This window comes from Solea senegalensis, linkage group LG16 (assembly GCF_019176455.1).
Source record: "Solea senegalensis isolate Sse05_10M linkage group LG16, IFAPA_SoseM_1, whole genome shotgun sequence".
Taxonomy (NCBI): Eukaryota; Metazoa; Chordata; class Actinopteri; order Pleuronectiformes; family Soleidae; genus Solea; species Solea senegalensis.
Window position 1 is genome coordinate 15,818,220 of NC_058036.1, and position 20,492 is coordinate 15,838,711.

The window sequence follows — 20,492 nt, forward strand, 5'->3', positions numbered from 1 at the left end:
TGTTCGACCTGAGCCACGATGTGCAAATTTCTAATCTCAGCATCTTCACCTCCAGCGCCGCGTCCTGTCTTTTAGACAGCGCCACTGTGTCTTAGCCATACATCGAAGCAGGTGTCACTACCGTCTTGTCCACCTTCCCTTTCACTTTTGCTGCTATCCTTCCGTCACTCATCTCCACCCACGCCACCCTGTCTGCATTCTCTTCTTCCCCTCTCTTGTGCACTGTCCAAAGATGGTTGACCCCAGGTATTAAACCACACCACCTGTCTCACTGTCATTTACACACAGGTCTCGCTCCTACCAACCTTCATTCCTCTTCTCTCCAGTGTAGGCCTCCACCTCTCCTCTCTCTTGCACTGGTTCCGTACTCCCACTACAGAAAATGGGAAAATACAAGTAAAAGTTAAAAAAGAAGAAGAAAAAAGATACCTTGGTGAACATTGTATTGATTTACACACGTTACATTTCACACTAGCTATATAGAGATTTTGCTCCCTTGACATATACAATGCATTATTGTTGCACTAATTCTATGCTGCTGCTGCAGACTAACTTTAAATCTTTGTATATAGTGTATTTGTGCATGGAGTAACGCGGGGTATTAGTGTGTGTGATTGTGTATTTTGAGAAATTTAGCAACAGTCCTGCAACATTTTCAATTGATATAGCATTAACCTTAATGTAATCCAAATGCAATTGCATCCCTCTAAGTCTGATTCCACATTTCTTTCAAAAAACCTTGAATTTGAATTGTTAAAGTCAATTTTAAAAGGTAAAGGTTGCTAACACTGAGCGAAATCTGGTGTACAACTACAGTGTTTTCTTCATTTTAAATTGGTAATACACTATTTTAACGGTTATGGTTCAAATAAGCAGCAACAAAAAAAAGTGCAGACAGACATTTTGAGGCTTAGGTGTTAAAGGGTTATATTTGACATATGATGTCTGTCCGCACAATCCACAAATGAAACACATACTTTCAACACAAAGCAGATAACAGCTCCTATTTACATGATGTGAAGTTTCTTTTAAGCGATTTTGACTCTAATTCACTCTTTGTCAAATCCACTTTGGAGCTGCATCAGACATATGCAGTTTGATTTCTCTTCAAAGAGGACAAATAAATGAGCCAATGATTTCAACTTAATACAGTAAATTACACCACAATCTTGATAAGCAACCATGGCTCTTGAGCCAGTGCTGGAGTGTAATAATGCTCTTTTGCCTTCAGTATGTATTCGTGAGGAATCTAGCACTCAGCAGTGGTGATAGCATCTCAACTTGGCAGGCTCTATTTTAACGCTTGTCCTCTGTGTGTGGGTGTGTTTTTGTGTGTTATTGACACGCAAGAGTACTTTTATTATTTTTGTCCATTGTATAATTATGAGTGGGTTTTTTTCTTCTTCTTCTGCTTATAAATACATTTCTTAGAGGGCTGGTGTGGGCGTGCGTGAGAGTGTGATGTGTGATCCGACACATGTGCTGCTGGCTTATGTGGACATGAAAAGAGGCTGGTTATGTTGGCAGGTCGTGTGTTGTGCTACGTCTGGTCCCGGCGGTTTTACGATGTATATCAGGCAGCTGCTTGAAGTAGCACTGGAAGGATCAGAAATAGAGCCGTTCTACTGAGCAAAGTGATAAGTGTAAGATACCGTTTCAGTTTCAAACTCCCTCCCTCGTGATGCATTCCAACGTGTGCTTTGACCTCTCAACTTGAAGGCACGATACCATCTCAGGAGATGTACTCCACCGGCTGACTTGTGGACTTAGCATCAGTAAGAGTTTGAATTCAACTTCACGGAGGTGCTTCATGGAAATCTATTCACCACAGATATTTTTGACTCTGGGATATTGAAGGGTTTTCCGCTCCAAAATTTTGACTTTATTCCCCCGCCTCAGGCCAACTCGAGAAGGATTCGACCTGCACATTTTCAGGGAAAAAAGGTTTTGTGTACGTAATTTTACGACCCAAGGCCCCACTGTTTGTTTTTGAAGAAGAATGCCAGTCATAAAATAACTGTTTCTTTTCTCCATTCCTGAGCGAAAGAATCAACACAGGGTCTATTTGTTTTTTGCCCCAAAACAGCAATATTTGTGTGTATAGAGAACAAAGAGATATGCGCACATGCACACACTGAGCTGTAAGTCATGTCTCAATCAGTGTAAGCTGATCCTTGTCATCTGGTTTTGGTTTAGATAGAGCCCATTTCAAGAGTTGATTTGATCTAAGGGTCACCCTGTGGTGTTTCTATTCTTTCAAAGCCTTTATAACTCTCTCTCTCTCTCTCTCTCACACACACACACACTTGCACTGAGACACTGAGTGAATAAGAGTTATTTCCTGCACTCCCGTCACTTGACCCCTGTGTCCCAATATGTTAATCATTTCCTGCTGCATTATCCAATGAAATGGTTGATTTAACTGGATTATTAGATTAGTCAGGCTGGTGTCCATGGTGGGGAACCAAGTCGAGATCTGGACTCAATTCAGTAGGAGAGGACTTCCATTACAGAGCCTGTTTTAAATTCAATTGTATGATTTTTTTTCTCCCTCTTTTTTTCAATTTAAACCCAAGTAGTAAAGTCAAACCTACATCATCCCAGCTTCAATAGAACATCTTAACCAGTTTGAGGGCTGCTATGACATGATGAAAGTTCTATAACAGAGAACCAATTTATCAATAGAATATTTTACATATATATACAGTATAACAGCATTAATATACAGCAAAGGCAAAATGACAGACAAAAGAGGTGCAATATTCACAGGTAGGATTAGAATGATATATGTGGAAAACTAAAAATGTGCAGGCGCGTGCAGCAGAATTAAATATAATCCCAAGGTTGCCGCCGCAAATATGATTTACAGAAGGACAAAACTAAAGACAAAAAAAAGAGATGATTTGATTATATTTCTGTTGCTGTGACATTATTGAATTGTGAAATGAGTCATATATGTACCTGGGCCCACACAGTGGCGCTCACAGCTAGTTCTGTTGCCTCACAGCAAGAAGGTTTCTGGTTTGTGTCCCTGTTTGCATGTTCTCCCTGAGTGTGCATGGGATTTCTCTGGTTTCCTCCCTCATGTCCACATGTTAATAGTGAATGGCTGTTCAGCTCTAAACTATCTGGAATCTAGACAATGGATTCTGCAGCCGGACAGCAACCCCAGATCACGTCATGAAGAACTATCATCAGTGTGAAGAACACGGAGTCCTGGAAGTGATGGTGTTGCCTGGACAGAGCGTTTACCTCATCGTCATCTGGGATTACAAGAGACAGATAAACAATTACACCCACACACGTTACAGTGTGTGTGTGTGTCTGTCTGTCAGTCACATTTGCACATTTGTTGCATTTGTGTTTCTAAGTAAAACTACTATACAACTACTGTGCCAATGTGCCAATGTCTTCTGATCCTTTTGCTTATATAACCTAGTGGCATCATGTTTCTGTAAACCACAAAAATGATATCTCTTATGTAGAGATGTCACATGACGGTGCTCCAACAGCTTTCTTGTAGCTAAATTGAGTATGATGATAACCATAATGTGGGTAGGTTTGAGCACAAAAAGCACCTGGTGAGTGCTGGGAAAGACTTCATTAAACAAAAACCAACACACTATTATTTCTCTATAACGGAATAGCGGTCTCCTATATTACAACTGCATCCCCCCACCCTGCAGAGTGAGAATGTAAAATATTAGAGAACTACATCCATTTAAAAAGAATTTTAAAACTGCATACCCGTGTTCATTAGTTCAAATTTAAACTTTGACCCTCACAGTGCATTCCCTTCACCTCGGGCATGGCCATAAGTGTCCTCTTCCTGTCTCTGTTGACTGAGCAGTTCATTTGGATTCCGCTTCTGATGTTTCCTCGGGGCTAAAGAAGACAGAATGTATATGCTTTGGAGCTGTGGTGAACACCAGCTACTGTGTGATCAACATGTTGCTAAAATACGAGTTGATGTTACTTTGACTCGCCTATTCTGGGACAGAGAATATACATTTTCCCTGCTCTCCATTTAACACCTCCTTTTGACTTTTTCTTGTTTGTGTTAGGTTGTTCCACGTCATCTCCTCTCCAGCTAAAGTCCACAACATCATTTATTCATAGCCTGTTTGCAGCACTGGGATCTGATCAGCTACAGTTGCTTCATTTTGGGTCTATTGGAGGCAGCTCTATCAGGTTGCTGTCTTTATATCTGTGCACATGGTCAGGGAAAGATGACAGAAGTGAACCGTAACACCACCATAACAACGGAGGATGATATGTCACCGGGGGAGGGAAACACAGACAAGCGAGAGAGGGATACAAAGAGAGTGGGGGAAACAGAAAAAGAGAAAATGGCTGTTTGCGCTATGATTCTGTTCACTGTAATGAGATCCTGACAGCTCTTTGTTTATCCTCATGCACCTGGTTAGGGGTGGACATAGGCCTGAGAGGCAGATGTTGAACAAGCCCTTCTCTTTGTGTGTGTGTGTGTTTAAGTATGAATGCGCGTGTGTCCTTAAATCTTGTCCAACCTTTAAAGCTGCAAATCACTGATCAAGATAAGGAACATCTGACCTTTTGTGAAATAATACAAACAGGACAAAGATGACATACTGCAGAGTGTATAGGAAGAAAATTGACTGTTCAAATGTAGGAGGGCGGAGATCTTTAAATCACACATTTTATTACCTTTTATCACCTACATTTTATTGGCCTTTAAAGCAAATGAAACTAAGATATGATTAAAAAATTGCTCATGCAAAAGAGAATCCCAAAGTTTGAGTTTAGGGCAGCTGAAGCTACCCTGTTTAGAGCCAAATGGTCTTTAAAGGTTGTTAATTCACTTACTTTCCCTAGATGGAGCGTTATAGATTATAACAACAACAGTGAAAAAATAAGCTCTGCAGCAGATTATATTTATGTGTGTTATGTTTTTTCAATTTCAATAAAATTACCCACAGCACAAGATTTAGGGGCAGCGGATTTAAACCAACTTTAACTGACTTTAATATATTGTTTATTTTATATGCTTTTGTTGTGATGTCTACCTTTTTTCAGAAGTAAGAGGAGGTTACGTTTTTCAGAAAGATACAGACACCAGAAAACTGCAGGAATAATCTGGAATAATGTCCACTCTGCATCTATGAAAATTGGATTACATGTTTATGTTTTATTGTGCTATGACACGTTATGCTTTACTATAGTTTAACAATTTTATGCCTTACTCTACTATGACATTTGTATATCTTACGAAACAGTAGTATCTCATATTGCTTCATATTGCACATGCTTCACTATACCATGAGATTTTGTAAAATAATATTTCCATGTCTTACATTACTATAAGTTTTGCCACTTTATCTGGCATTTTACTTGCGTGACATTCTACTATGATATTTGTATTACTTCTATGACACTTTATGTCTTACTATGGGTTATTACTTACATTTTGTTTTGTTATTTTCATGAAACGTGACCCTTTGAAAGTCCTCTTACAGCCTGAGTCATTTGATCAGCGTTCTGACACGCTGTAGCATCCAGTCAAAGAAAGTGGGAGGTGAACTGATGGTCAACAAGTTGAATTGATCTTGAAAGACCAACGTAAGAGCTTGAAATTAGACAGAAAAAACACAACATTAGCATTTCCGTGGCAAATAACATAGCAGTGATAGCAGATGGCTCTCCACCACTGCTAGCGGACACAAAAGTCCACATAGCTAGCCATTAAATTAAAGACACAAAACAATATTTACCTTGTTGCCACTATTGACTGGTGCTAATAATAATAATAGTAATAACTGTTATCTGTTAAATGCGTTATCTACTTATGCTTTGCAATGTTTATCCTCCTCTGAATTCATCGTACTTTTCCGCATCAAAACACACAGATACGGACTTTCAAAATAAAACTTCCGTTTAAACCGGAAATGATGAACGGTCACGTTGATGATAGCTACACACAGTTGCTAACTTGACGTATTAACATGCCGATGGTCCTTAACACACGCCTTCCCTGTGTGTGTTCTCGTCAAGTATACTGGACTTCAAAATGGATAATTCGAAATAAGAACCACATATAATTCCACGCAGTCCATCTTGGTCAGAGGTTTGGCAGATCGTTCTCCAAAACTTTGGAGGATGGACGTCAACATTCAAAGAAGCTCCTAAGAATTGAACGTAATCCCCTGATTTCACTGACAGGCAGAATGTTCTGTGTGCACATGATTTTTAATACGTGCATGTAAAATTGATGGAAATTCCATAATAACCCAGCATCAATTACTGTTCAAAGAAGGTAATATTTGAGTTGTGTGTACATGGTGTATGTAGAGGACATTGTGCCATCACTCTGAGTAAACACTGAATTAGTCATTGTTGGCCTTGGGTGGATTTCATTAATGGGCAAATACCATCTTTCTTTCTTTTTTATCTCTCTGTTATCATAAAACAGAGTGTCAGAGGGAGTCAGATATAATGAAAACAAGAAGAAGCTGCATTTTCATAAAGTGTAACATTGCCCACCCTTCCATCCTTCCATCTCCATGGTGATATGTGTATGTGTGAATGAGGGCAAACAGAGGGGGAGAGGGAGAGACAGAGTATCTGAGGAAGAACATGAAGGGACTGATGTGTGCATGAGAGGATAATGGTCAATTTCTCCAGGTGAAAGTGGTGAATGATGGCTGTAAATTCTGTAGCAGACACGCCCATTATCACACGTCACACAGGTGCAAATGCTGCCGTACAGTGTTGGCGTTATAATGCTCAAATACACGCATCACCCCTTTTTTCTTAATCGTTTTACCCTAAGATCTATTAAACCTATTGATTCCTCTTTAATAAAAACAAGACGGGAGAAAAATCTGGGTTTGGAGATTACGGACACACTTTGGGAAGAAAGTCTGGAGAGAACTCATCAGTGTTTTATTGTGTGATCCAATCTACTCCAAAGTGAGTTTACACAGAGATCTGTGACAGATGTATGCTGACACTTCAATCCACAGCTTTGCTCTGTGGGATTGTGACCTATCAATAGCATATAGTCTGTATGTAAAAATATTTAAGACAACAGTTCAATGTTTGGTAGAACAAAATAAATAAATACAATGTGCACATGAAACCCACACAGATACATAGACATTCATGAGGCCGCATGTAACTGAGACATTTATTGGATTTTGAAATGTGATATCATTGGTCCTGGTGTAATATCTTAACAGAAATATGGATTCATTTAGGAGTAATTATCCTCTTTCACCAAAAATGTATTTGCTGTGCACTGAAACGGCTCCTACACAACATTGGTTGAATTCAATATTTTCATCATTTTAAAATGTGTTCTCTTGACCTTTTCAGGAAAACAAATGTGTCCCCGTCACATCTAACACATTAATCTAACGTCTACTTAGTTGATCATTATCCCTGTGTGTGTGTGTATGACATATTATGTTACAGTAAAATGTGTTGAACCTGCAACCAACACTTCCAGAGTGATATTTGTGCCAAATGATTTACTATGTGGATAATATTTGATGATGATATCATTTACAAAATGCTCCTGCCATAGAAAAAATAGCGCATATTCGAATATAAAACACACACACACACACACACAAACATCTTCACACACATACTGTTACCATGGCTACCCCCGATGTCTGTGGTATCACTGATACCATTTCTGTTGAAGGCAATTAACATGAACCTGACATTTCTCTCTCTCACACACACACACACACTAGTTGAATGACTTTAAAGACTCCCTTGCTCAATAAACCCCAGTGCACACAAAATGTACAACAACTCCTCATCATCTGCCATGAAATGAGGTCAGTCTTATCGTCTCTTAAAGATCTGACTGTGCTGCATTTAAAGGTGAACCGAGTGGATGGAAATAGACTTGAATTTTTCGCTTCTTTAGGACCTTCTCTGGGATAAAAACTCAGCCAGTAGAGATTAAAACATTGGATAGGTTTAGATTAGATTAGATTAGGGTTTAGCATTAACTAGATATGGTTAAGGTGAGGGACAATGCTTTATTTAGCCTGTCAAAATGAATGGAAATCAATGCAGTGTCCCAGGAATAGCTACAATAAGAGACAGACAGACAGACAGAGAGAGATGGAGGATGGTAAATAGTAGAGCTGCAACATAAAAAAGCTTGTTAACCACCGCAGTAGATACAGTGCACTGCAGGTATACAATAACAAGTGCATAGCTGCCTTCATGAAAGATTAAATAAGCAATGATTCCTCCTCTAATTCACACTTTCTTTTTTTTATTCATCAATATAAATCAAAAACGAGAGGAAGCCACTAAATGCTCTGCACCATTAGAGGTGTGCTTGTGTTTTTTCCCCCACCACAATTTTAAATCTCCATCTCTCTTTCCTACACCGCCTCCTTTGCCCGTGGAACATTTTAAGGAGTGAACAGGCTCTGTAGTTTCCGCTGGTCTGAATTATTGCCACGAGGGGAACCATTAGTCAGACTAATATGCTGGGTGGAAGCCAGCTCTCTCTCGTGCCCTAGGTGGAAGAACGGCGTGATGTTAATCACGGCTGACACATATACGTCCCATATAAACACCTTCCTACATGAAGAAAAAATACACTGACACTCACACATACAACAACTGATACACAGTTGTAAATTTAAAACATGTGCACACACACAGACTAATAAAGGCTGGTTTGAATCCAGCTGTCCAGAGCTGTTTGTCTGCTCCTGCTCTTCTGCTCCTGCAGTTTATTGGGTTTGTTCTGTGTGTGTGTGTGTGTGTGTGTGTGTGTGTGTGGGTGGCCAGTAGAGTCTATCAGTAATGAGTCCATCCACGGTTGGAACACCTGTGGGAACGGCCGACTGCAATAAAGCTGCTGAGGATCATGGGATGGGATCCTGCTATGCCTCAAAGAGACTTCATCAACCATGACATAAACTCGCAGCACTGCCAATTAGAGCCGTGTGTGACTCTGTGCGCTTCATTAACACTTTAACAGGTTCATTGTCCCTTATTTAGGTGGATTGAATTTTCATGCAAAAGCTTATCTATCATTTCTGCAAAGGGGAATTGTTTGACATCTTTGTATATTGGTATGGCATTGGTATTAGCATGCGTGATAATATGTGTGATTTACTGTTCATTTTTGAGGGAGTTAACCTGCACAACAATGCCTCCACCTGCTGAGAAAACTGAGGACTTCTATCTGTGTGTCTATCTATCTATCTATCTATCTATCTATCTGTCTATCTGTCTATCTATCTATCTATCTATCTATCTATCTATCTATCTATCTATCTATCTATCTATCTATCTATCTGTCTACTCATCCACATTTCCCCTGATGTCATTTATATTTTGACCTTTTCCCTCCTTTTTGGTTTTCATCCCATTAAAAAGTTCCCTCCTGTTAGTTCCCTCCTCTGGATCCTCCTGTGCCACCGCTGTGGCAGAGGGAGCAGCGGAGAGGGAGGAACGGCTACTTATGGAGACGGCACTGAATAATACATGACCAGTGACATGGATGGAAGAGAGGCTATTGAGCTGGATATAGAGTTTTCATAGTGTTTGATTATAAAGTATTTATTATGATGAGATATGGCTAGACAGATTAGATGCACCGTGGCTATATGGGATTTAATGGATTCACACATGCGAAAGGACGATGAGTTGCAACAGACATTTATTTTAGCGAGACAGGTGCCTGTACATGCGCAGACAGTGCAATAATTCATAATAACCGTTCGGCCTAATGTAAATCAAGAGATTTGAGAAAGAAGTAGTCTTCTGCACCTCCCTTAGGCTCTATTGCCACTCCTGGGGAAACCTTGCATCTTTGAAATGACTGTGTCAATAATGGCAGAGTATTTAAGAGATGAAAATATTGCCTTAGGCAAATTTTGTTTTTGGATAAATTATTGCTTTATGGCAAAAACCTCTCCTTGATATGTGGTAGAGGGATTGACTGAGCGACGTTCTGGAGTATAAGCAAGCAGAGTGTGGAAATGCATGCGTGTCCATTAATGCAGGTTAAGATCTGGCAGTTCTGAGAGGTCACTCATGGCCTGTAGCCTCGTGACTGCATCGCACATTGAATTATGGGTAGTGGCCCAAAGGTCTCGCAGATGTTTCTCTGCTCAGGGAACAGTGATAGTGAGTCATCTCTCTCACACACACACACGCGCACACACACACACACACACACTCACACAGCAGAGTCGACTGCAGGGTTTTGTGACATTTAACAGTCGAAAAAGCAGAGTGTCTGAGCTGGACAACAACAGAACTGCCTCCGTGATGCTGTCAAACACAAAGAGGAAGCACAGCATGACGCGTTTCACCTGACACTGAACCAGTATCACTATATTACAGTATACGTACCCCATCCCCACTGGTCAAAGCCTTTTTAATCCGAGGTAACACAGGCCCTTTGCCTCTGAGAATGTGCTTAGTTGGCATTCACTCCCAAATGGAATGATTCTGCATTACATTTTCATCAGCTTCAGCTCCAATGATTATCAGTGGTAAGACTGGGGTGAACCCCAACATTCCGTCTGTGTCTGCTCTATTTTTTGCCAGCAATGTGCCACATCTGGTGCAGTGCTACAACATGCATTCATCGTTCTGGCTGGTTGCTTTCTCACCTCTCCCTACAGTTTTGGAGCAAATATTTTTACGACACCACCCTAAACATCCATCCATCGTCTACCGCTTTATCCTCACTGCTGTAAAAAGTCAGCGCTGAAGCAATTTGTGTTTCCTGTGACACCCAAGAATTCACGAGACCCCCTGAATCCTAGTACTCCAGGTCCCTGATCTTGCAAGGCTGTTTTTTTCCACTTATAAATGTATTCCAAAGCTGTTCCATTATGGTAAAAAAAACTTCTTGTTGTTCTGCTTTAAAGTTTGTAGTGGCCCTTTTTAAAACTTGGGACAGCACTCAACATTTATTTTAGCAATCAGATCATGTAACTGATTGGTTTAAAGATAGTTAAAAGTTCCCCCCTTTTATAAATCCAGGTTTAAAAGATTTCCAGACATATACTGCACATATATAGACCATTAGTGTACCTTATTTGTATCAAATTATTTTGTATTCCAAAACAACAACAACAACAACAACAAAATCTGTCTTGGCCAGCACTAAAAATAGGTTCTTAATCTCAGGGGGACTTTTTTCTGGCTTAATAAAAGATAAAAGACATTTTGAAATAAAACAGTGCTTTGTGTTTTTTAATGGTTTTGACAGTCAATTGAGTCCTGAATTTAACTTGCCACTTTTATTTGTATCGATCAGGAAGCCTCAGCCCTACGATATTAAGTATACACATACAGAACTAACATGATAAATAACATGGCCATTGTCTGAATATTGCAGAAGAGCACAAGCTCAATAATTTAGCAATAAGCCTTTGTCACTGCCACTGCATCTGGAGAAGAATAGCAGATGTAGCAATAGCAGATGTGAGAGAGAACCCACACTGATGCAATGTTCCCCAAGATCGCCCTCAAGTCATTGCATTTGTGGAAAATGTCACACGTCTCTACGATGTCCAAGAGGTGGCTAAATCTGACATCATTAAATGTGACATAGGACATGACCTATATACCGCTCACTTTACTTATCAGTGAGGCTGCTGCAGCCCCATGTGGCATTAGATTCACTATCTATTGATCCTACCCAGAACTGTAAAGCAATTACCAGGTAAACTGGGAGCAAATACAGTGATGGATGTGTTTTATAGATATAGACCATGCAACCATCTCATTATGAACATTAGATTTGCTTTTATAAGGCTCTTCTTGGTTTGGTTGCTGCACATTAATGCACAAAAAAAGCTTTCAGTTTCTCTGCAACCTCTGCTTGGAATATCCTCCAAAGTGAACAACAATTATCAACTATTATGTCACACGTTAAAAGACAATGGGAATCCACTGAACAGTGTCTGTGTTCTCCTGCACTTCATTTGTCTATTTACTCGCACTTATATTTCAATGTTTGTTTTGGAACTGTTGTCTCCCGGTTTTTATGAACTATGACGTGTGCTGCTGCCTTTCTTTGTCTTTCTTTCTTTCTTTTTTATCTGGTTCAATAAAGGTTACATAAAATGAAAGGAGGTAGTGTTTGCAAGGAGATTTGGCTACATATTTGTAAGTTAAGCAGCATGGAATTCTTTATGACTGATAAATGACTGGTCTATTCATTCTAAGATATGTAATATAACATTTTCCCTTTTGTATAAGAGTTTAAACAGATACAAAGACAGTTTTTCATATATTTATATATTATATATATGTATTTAGTCCATATCATCCCTTCTCAAATGGAAGTTTGTGATAATGTTTGTAATAGTGTTTTCATCATTTTTGTACAATAATTTTTAACAATCGTACGTTTCTTGAAATACATATGTAAGTGAGCACATCTGTTATTTTAATGTTATTTTTCCATATAAGTAATTATGTAATTATGTAATGACAATAAATATCAATTAATATCACACATATTAAGAGCACATTGTTCCTGGATGAGTTAAAATGACAGGGACGGACGTGACCAAGAAACAAACCGGATGAATAATACACTTGTCGGTGGTCACGTGTGATTCAGCGGGCTCCTGAATGATTTAAAGCGTTTTACATCATCAGCCTCTCCCTCCCTCTTCCTCTCTCCCTCCCTCGCTGTCTCCAGCTGATGCTGCCCGGAGATGCTGCTGCTGATGCTGGCGACCGACTGCAGCTTCCGACATGGGCATCCTTTAATCCGGCCGTGACACAGTGAGTGTTTTATTTTTTCTTCCTCCATCACTTTTCCATCTTCGTCTCGTTCTCTCGCTATCGCAAAGCCCGATCGCACGTCCTCTCCTTTGCCCTCGACAACTCACCCATCACACTCTGTCTTCCCCTCCCTCACATCCTCCCTCTTTTTGTTGTCTTCCTTTGTGCAGATTTTTTTTTCTCTTCTTCCTCTCCCTCCTCCCCGCGAGCGGTGGCGCATAATAGGCGTTATAACGCGTCGTCCACTGTAAGGCAAGAGACGCGTCAAAGTGAGGAGAGTGCGAGTGGACGCAAATGTCGGGAGACCCTGCGGTGTTTACACCTTAGTGGTGTGAGGTTGTGCATGTGTGAGGAGGAGAAGGACACAGAGGGAAGAGAGTTTAGGGCGGGTGTCGCTTCTCCCACCGGACCACTGGAGCTGCAGCAGGAAGAGAGAGAGAGTGAGAGAGAGAGAGAGAGAGAGAGAGAGAGAGGGAGAGGAGCGACTGGGACCCTATATTAAGAGGGTGGGACGTTCAAAGAAGTAATAATTTGCAGGTGAGTGTATGTGGTCACTGTCTAAATGGGCTGTCTCAGAAATCTATCTATCCATCTATCCATCTATCCATCTATCCATCTATCTATCTATCTATCTATCTATCTTTCTATCTTTCTATCTATGTGTGTTGATGTGAGGACAAGAGCGCTCAGAAATGGAAAGCCTCAAGCTGTGGAACTGGGCTAATCCCTAATGACATGTCCAGCTCTCCCTCTCTCTCTCTCCCCCCAATGGCCACCCCCTTTCCTCTCCTTTCATCCCTCCTTCTCAGTTGTGATGATGAGGACGATGTACTGTCCATGGTCCTGAAAACAGTCATCAGCACATTTCTTGCCAATGTAGTCTACTCAGGCTTAATGGCCTTGATGTCAGCGCTCAACAGGTCGACCCCCCCACCGTTACTCACTGTGTGAGACAGCAACATTAGGTAGAAAGCTTATTTTAATTTCAATCCAATCACTCGGCTTCTACAGTATAGGCTCCTCTCAGATTGAATGAGAGGAGAACAGATCCAGGTAAAATGAGTGGAGGACGATGATGATGATGATGGGGAGACGGCGAAAACAAGGAGGAATATAATGAAGAGGTTCCATAATGGATTCATTTAGCAATTGAAACTTGTTTTCCGCACCAGCATTTGTAGTGAGGACACTCATTACCTAGCCCCATACCCTAACCTTAACCAATCAATGCTAAACCCTAAAGCCTTATCCTCACCCTTACCCTAACTTAGACCTAAGTCTAATCCTATCCATAAAACCAAGTCTTAATCCATAAAAAGAGCCTTTAAAGTCACGAGGACCAGATAAAATTTATGTCCTCAAAGATACCCATACAAGAGCACACACACGTTTGCTCAAGGGTTTCAGGATTTCAAGGTAGGGCTGGGCGATGAAACAACAAATATAATTTACTTTTATTATATATATATATATATATATATATATATATATATATATATATATATATACATATCGATCAATATGGATAAAACTACATGTTTTATCCTGTCATAGACACCAGTATTTCATCTATTTCATGTAACTTTGTGTGTCTGAGTACTTGATCTTTTCCGGCGTAAATACATCTGGAGCTCGTCAGGACGATACAAGCGCGACACGAGAATAATACGAGACAATATTGCTCCTTTTTTTAACGCGTGATGTCATTAGTAAAGAGTGAGTCATGCATTAGAATCAGCCATGCACCCTCACAACACAGCCTTTAGCATTTGCATTTATGAATGGCCGGCTGGCCCCCACCACCCTCTTTTTCCATCAGATGCTGCTTTGGCAACTGACGTCAGCGGACCTGCCTGCGCATAAAGGCTGATATAATCACAACCACACACACAGACACACGTCCACACGTTGCATCCTTTCTTTTGTCTTTGTCGGGAACACACGTCAACACCACCGTTTACTGGTTCAACAACTGGGAAAAGAAGCAGAGACTATAGGCCCTACAGCTTTAAAGTGGCTCTCATTGAAGGAGGTAAATAAACCCAAAATTTATCTTCTCGACATCCTCCAGAAATACTTGCTAGGTGCACTTGAAACAGTGCATTACTTTTGCTGTCAAGGCACCACAAACCTCGAGTAAACAAACATGAATTGGGGCATTCCAATCATTGCAAACCCACAAATTGTCACCTTTCTTGTCCATGACACACATTTTTTACCTCATATAACATAAAGAATGTGTGTGATCACTCACTGGCACAAGACGTGGCTTCACTTATGAGGAAAATATCCCTTTGCATTCAGGACCACGTCATATTCTGCGTCATCGGAGAGCTGCGTCGCACGTCCGCGCGTGCACACGTGCGCCCGTTAACGAGGGTCTGCATCGGTCCACGCGTGCATACTTGATGTCACATTCCAGAGTTTGCCCTCTGTTGTATTTGCCTCCAGCCAGGCCTCCTCAAAGAACCTCAAACACGTGTCCATGGTTACCGTATTTTTCGCTGTTACGTGTACGGCCCACATGGACTCAAACCGTAGGTGTATTTACTTCCGTGCTCGCTGGACTCCCACAGAAATTATTGGATGAAGAAACTTATTTCATGCAGATGCAAGATATATCACCGGGGCGTTGGAAATGAATTCTGGTAAATTTCCCACTTTAGGTGAGAAATCTAGTGGAGCCTTTTGGCCTGGTGAATCATTGTTAAAAGTTCCTGTTGCTCACAAAGACCACGTCAAGGCTGGTCTTTGTGACGTCAGCAAGAGAGAGAGAGAAAACGTGTACATGCATCTGCACAACCGTACGTTGCAGGAAGTATGGTCTCAGTCTCCTCGTCTGTTCCTGAGCCTCTCGCCGTGTTATGGTGAAGTGACACAAAATAGAAAAGCCCTCTCAGATATTGTGCGGGGACAATACTGTCCACTGCGAGGATGGGGATTAGCACATCGGATCAATAGAGACGCACAACTGTGGGGGACATTGTGGTTTGGCAACCGCTGGGGATATTTCATTTCTCCATTATCTCTGAGTATGACCTGTATTTTATGGTCAGACTGGAACCAGAACCACTGAGACAGGTTTATTGCCAGGTTTGAAGTTGCACCGATATCTTTACAATCAGATCTATACTCACACATCAAGTTAGTCTACAGCTCGGTTTAGTCCCCGATTCTATGAAAGGACCCCGTTGTTGTTTTTTGTTTAGAGCTTAAGGCCACGGAGACAGAGATGTCATAGATATGGCTGGTTAGCCAAGGAGCTAGAGGGGGGTGACACTGTTGTTTTTATTTATCTTGCAGTCTGGAGCCAGGTCCATTGTGCGTTAAGCTTCAGGCTCACACTGTGCTGCATTAGGATAGATGAGGATGCGGCAGGCCAGACTGTGCGTAAATCAGGCTGATGGGTTAGTCGTGCAGAATTTATCTGCACCCTGGCATCAGGGCCGACACTTTGTGCCGTGGAAACGTCTGACCATCAGATATGGAACAGTACACCTTGAAACAGACAACTCAGATCAACGTGACTGAGCTGGCCTAAAAAAAAGGTCATCTACTGCCTAAGCCTGTGGAGGCAGTGTCATGATCCGGGGGTTGTTTCGTGTAATTAGACATAAAAGCTGTAAATGAAAGATACCCAAAGTGTGATTCCCTCATGTGTCGTGCGGTTTAGTGCTATAGCTTAGCCGTGGCTTTACAACATGTTTGTTTGCTTTTTTTTATGTCAGCTGACTCCATCCTTTCTGCCACAAGATGAAGTGAAATCTGTGCTTTGCATGTTTGCAATAAACCGTGTGCTCTGAGATGAAACACAATTTAGATTAGTTCATGTAAATCAGCAAGACACGGCCTGGATTGCCACCTGTAGGAATAACAACTTAGAACACAACGCATTTAGGCTGCTTTTTTTTCTCCATTACTATGTTAAAACATATATATACAGAGACTATAGCTATGTGCGTATGGAGTGTCTTTTATCCGTTATTTTAAGCTCAACGTGTAGGCAATCTGACGAAACAGATTTTTATTTTTATTTTCACCAACTAGAAAAACGCATCTGAGCAAGAAGTACTCAAAAATGTTCAAATCGGATTGAATTTGTGAAATTTTGGGAACAAGTCAAGGTTCAAAATTGTCTCGGCTCTCTGTAAATAATATAATAAAGAATAGAATAATGAAAACTTGTGCACAATTATTGCTACTCATGTTTTCTTAATAAAGTCTTTAAACTCCAACACAGTTAACCCCCTCAAAAATGACCATAAAAAGCCTGACAATATGGCCCATAAAGACACACCCCCAGGATGTCTATATAAGGAGTTGTGTATTATTCCTCTTCAAAATATGGGTAAAAAAATCCATTTGTAATAACGTTAAATAAAAATATTTAACGTTGTATTATCTGCCTTTCACAGAGGTCTTACTAAATCATGTCTCATGATAGATTACACTGCAGTGAGGACACTTTACTCAGTTATTGATACTGTGACATTAGTAAACCAAACAAAGATTATTCCAGAAGATTATTGAGCCTGTTGGGCAGCATGCTCGGTGAAAGTGATAGTAGCGTCACAGTCCTTATTTAAAAATCAGTCCCTGGACAATTTGGTTGGACAGGGATGGTTGAAGTGTGACTGATGAGAAACAGAACCGCGCTGGCAGGCGGCTATATTTCTCTGTGGTCTCCTATGAGGAATCACACTCATTAGATGTGTCAGATATGGGATACTGTAGTCAGCCAGACCGTCTACCAAAGTCAGCCAAGCGAAAGAAAATGAATTCAGGGACTCAACTTCACCGCTTTGTGACCAGCCATTGACTGGTGGTGTTTTAGTGGGTGGTTTTGTACGAGGAAGAAAATCGGACTTTTTATATCATTCTATGAAGAGAAGTATATTTTCATTTCTCTTCATAGAATGATATAAAAAGAGAACAGAATTAGACAAGTAATTATACTAACAATAAAAATAATAATAATAGTTTTTACTTAGGAGTGTATTTTGATGACCTCTGCAGCATAGTGTATCTTATATTCTTTTTTTTCCCAGCACAACCTTTTACCAATTACATAAAAACACCAAAGCGAAACATACTCAAATCAAAGGAAATTTGGATCATTTGGATTTGGACAAAGGTATATCTGCAAAATGAATACTGGAGAACAATTAACCTACCAACATGTCCCATACCTATCATGCGGAAGCTTGATTCAAGTCCTCTAGTTGTTAACATGTACAAGAAAAATCATATTTACGTCTTTTTCTCTCAGTACTGCACATCCTTCAAGAGTTACAAGTGTGGGGGTACATCCTGGATAGATCACAGGACAACACATTTACACCTACAACACAGGCAGTACAGTACATTGAAAATGCATTAATTTGTATTAATCTCATCATTTTAACACAATCAAAACAAGGACAGCTGTACATATTGACTTATTCAGACGCGCTCTATTCACAACTTCCCCCAAAAAGCAGTGGTTAACTTGGAGATGAAGATACTGGGGCAAACACATAAAAGATAGATTTTGACAAATGTTTGCTTGCGTGCTACTGAACACGTCTCTGGCCATTTGCCCGGTGTCGGTTGCCAGGTTGATTTTGTGTGTATCAGAAAGGCTCTCGGCCGTATTAAGCCAATGTACCGCTTGCTAAGAAAGTCAATGAGCGCTCAATCAGGTTTTCTTTTTCTTTTTTTTTTTTTTACAACCAGTCATTCCGACAGGGGCAGGATTGGACAACAGAGACAAGCTTAGTCATGGCTGATTAGACACAGGGCTGGATGTTCTGACAGCTCACTCGTCTGGAGAGGGAAAGCCACCATTGCTAAGACGACTGACGACGATGACTGTAACGGCAGGATTTGAACTATTGATCTTTGAACGGCAGCACTTGCCATTACACTGCTTGCCTGTGTAACACAATAGCAGTGCATTGCTTACACACACAACTGATGTGACGGTTGTTCTCGTCTCTCTCTCACTCACGCTGCTGACCTTTTTTATCTGTTCATGCTGTTATGTTTGCACACACACGCACACACACATGCACATTTTCTGTGGATTGTGACAAATACATTTGATATTTACTGCCGACATCCACACTTGAGTAGTTCACATGTTTATAGCACAGGCAGAGCAGAACAGAGTCAGGGGATAACACATCATCATGGAGACGCTGCCATTGGAAAAGAACCACCTGCTGCTGTTTACATCGTGTCTAATGATATTTTTCTTTCCCAGGGCGAAGTCGTTTATTTGAGCATTCGCTTGACGGTGCTCGTATCGTGTGTCAGTTTTGAGCAGAGCCACCGCTTCTATGTAGTTTTTGTCTTCTGTAACCTCACGTTGGCACACTGTGAATTATTAATGAACTATTTTGATAATGAACTCATTGGTTTGCGAGCAATTGTTAAAACAAGTTTTCAGCTTCTTAAATGTGCATATGTTCTGGTTTCTTCCAGGGATGGGACGATACCACTTTTTTGTGTCCGATACCAATATCTACTGATACTGGTACTCGTCTTAGATCGTTTATGAACGTATGAGGCTGTGAACAACACATTTGTGCCAAGTCATTTCAAAGACATAATTCGCCAAGTGCGCAAAATATCGTTCTCCCCAAAAAGAAGAAATAAACAGCCGAAGCATGACTCAGCTAAAATGCTTTTGCTGATTTTTTCAGTGTATGATTTTTGGATTGTATTGGATTTTACATTTTTATCCGTCCGATATCCAGCCCAGTGATTTTGACCAGTATCGGACCGATAGTGACCGATACTGATTCCCATCCCTATTTTCTTTGCTCCATGCATTTTTCAGCGTTTTCTGACATTTTATGGACGATAGTAATCAGTTAATAGAGAAAATAAACATTAGTTGAAGCTTGGATACATTTTCTAATATATCTATATATTTGTGTGTTTTATTGTGAAATAATGGCTGTCACAGAATGTCGAACTGTGATTCATCAGTAAAATACCATATTAATATAGGAACAGTCATTTATTACAGCCATCAATTTAGAGTAATTTACAAGAAAGTAACACAGTAACCTACTGGGAAATGACAGTATCTAGGACACTCACTAACATGTAAGTAATGCAACTGGCTGACCTGTGTCCTTCCTTGTTAGAGAGTCTATTAAAAATATTTAGGGAACCAGAAAGTGATTAGCTCAGCTCAGTTAACGTATCTGTCAGATGCAGGACAGCACTGTGACACTGCTGCTGCTGCTGTGGACATTCATTGGTCTCAGGGCTAACCTTTGTCCCAGGAAATATTGTAGGTAAACTTTCAAGCACAGAGCAGATGGAGCACCTGCTGCCACCGCGCTTTGTGTCGCTTGGCTTTGTTGATCTATCGCTGTTCCAACAGTGCACACGCTCAACACCACAGGGCAACTATAGCCACAGAGGAGGAATAACCTGATTTGTTTGAAATGATTTAATACATTGTCTGTTAAAGAGTTTGTCATAAATATACAGTATGTTGTGATGCTGTAGGGCTGTAACTAATGATTTTTTTTTAATCTGTTTTATTGATTACACGGAGCATTTTAGCTGCATAAACATACAGTTTATACAGAGCCTATAAGAATGTGCAATATAGAGTGTCTTATATCCTTTTCTTTCAGCACAACCTAGACAATCTGATGAAAAAAAAAAATTACATTTCATATAAACAAACCGAAATGCTTAAAATTGGATTGAATTTG

The 20,492-nt window shown here is 40.4% G+C and overlaps 1 long non-coding RNA gene across 1 annotated transcript; it reads right to left on the bottom strand.

The window, feature by feature from the left end:
* Positions 1 to 171: 171 nt before the first annotated feature.
* LOC122783299 lies at positions 172 to 5,857 on the bottom strand. Its single transcript, XR_006362026.1, has 3 exons — positions 5,751 to 5,857; positions 5,444 to 5,605; positions 172 to 373 (listed from the first exon to the last, which is right to left on the bottom strand). It is a non-coding gene; the product is annotated as an uncharacterized LOC122783299 (long non-coding RNA).
* Between the last annotated feature and the right edge of the window lie 14,635 nt (positions 5,858 to 20,492).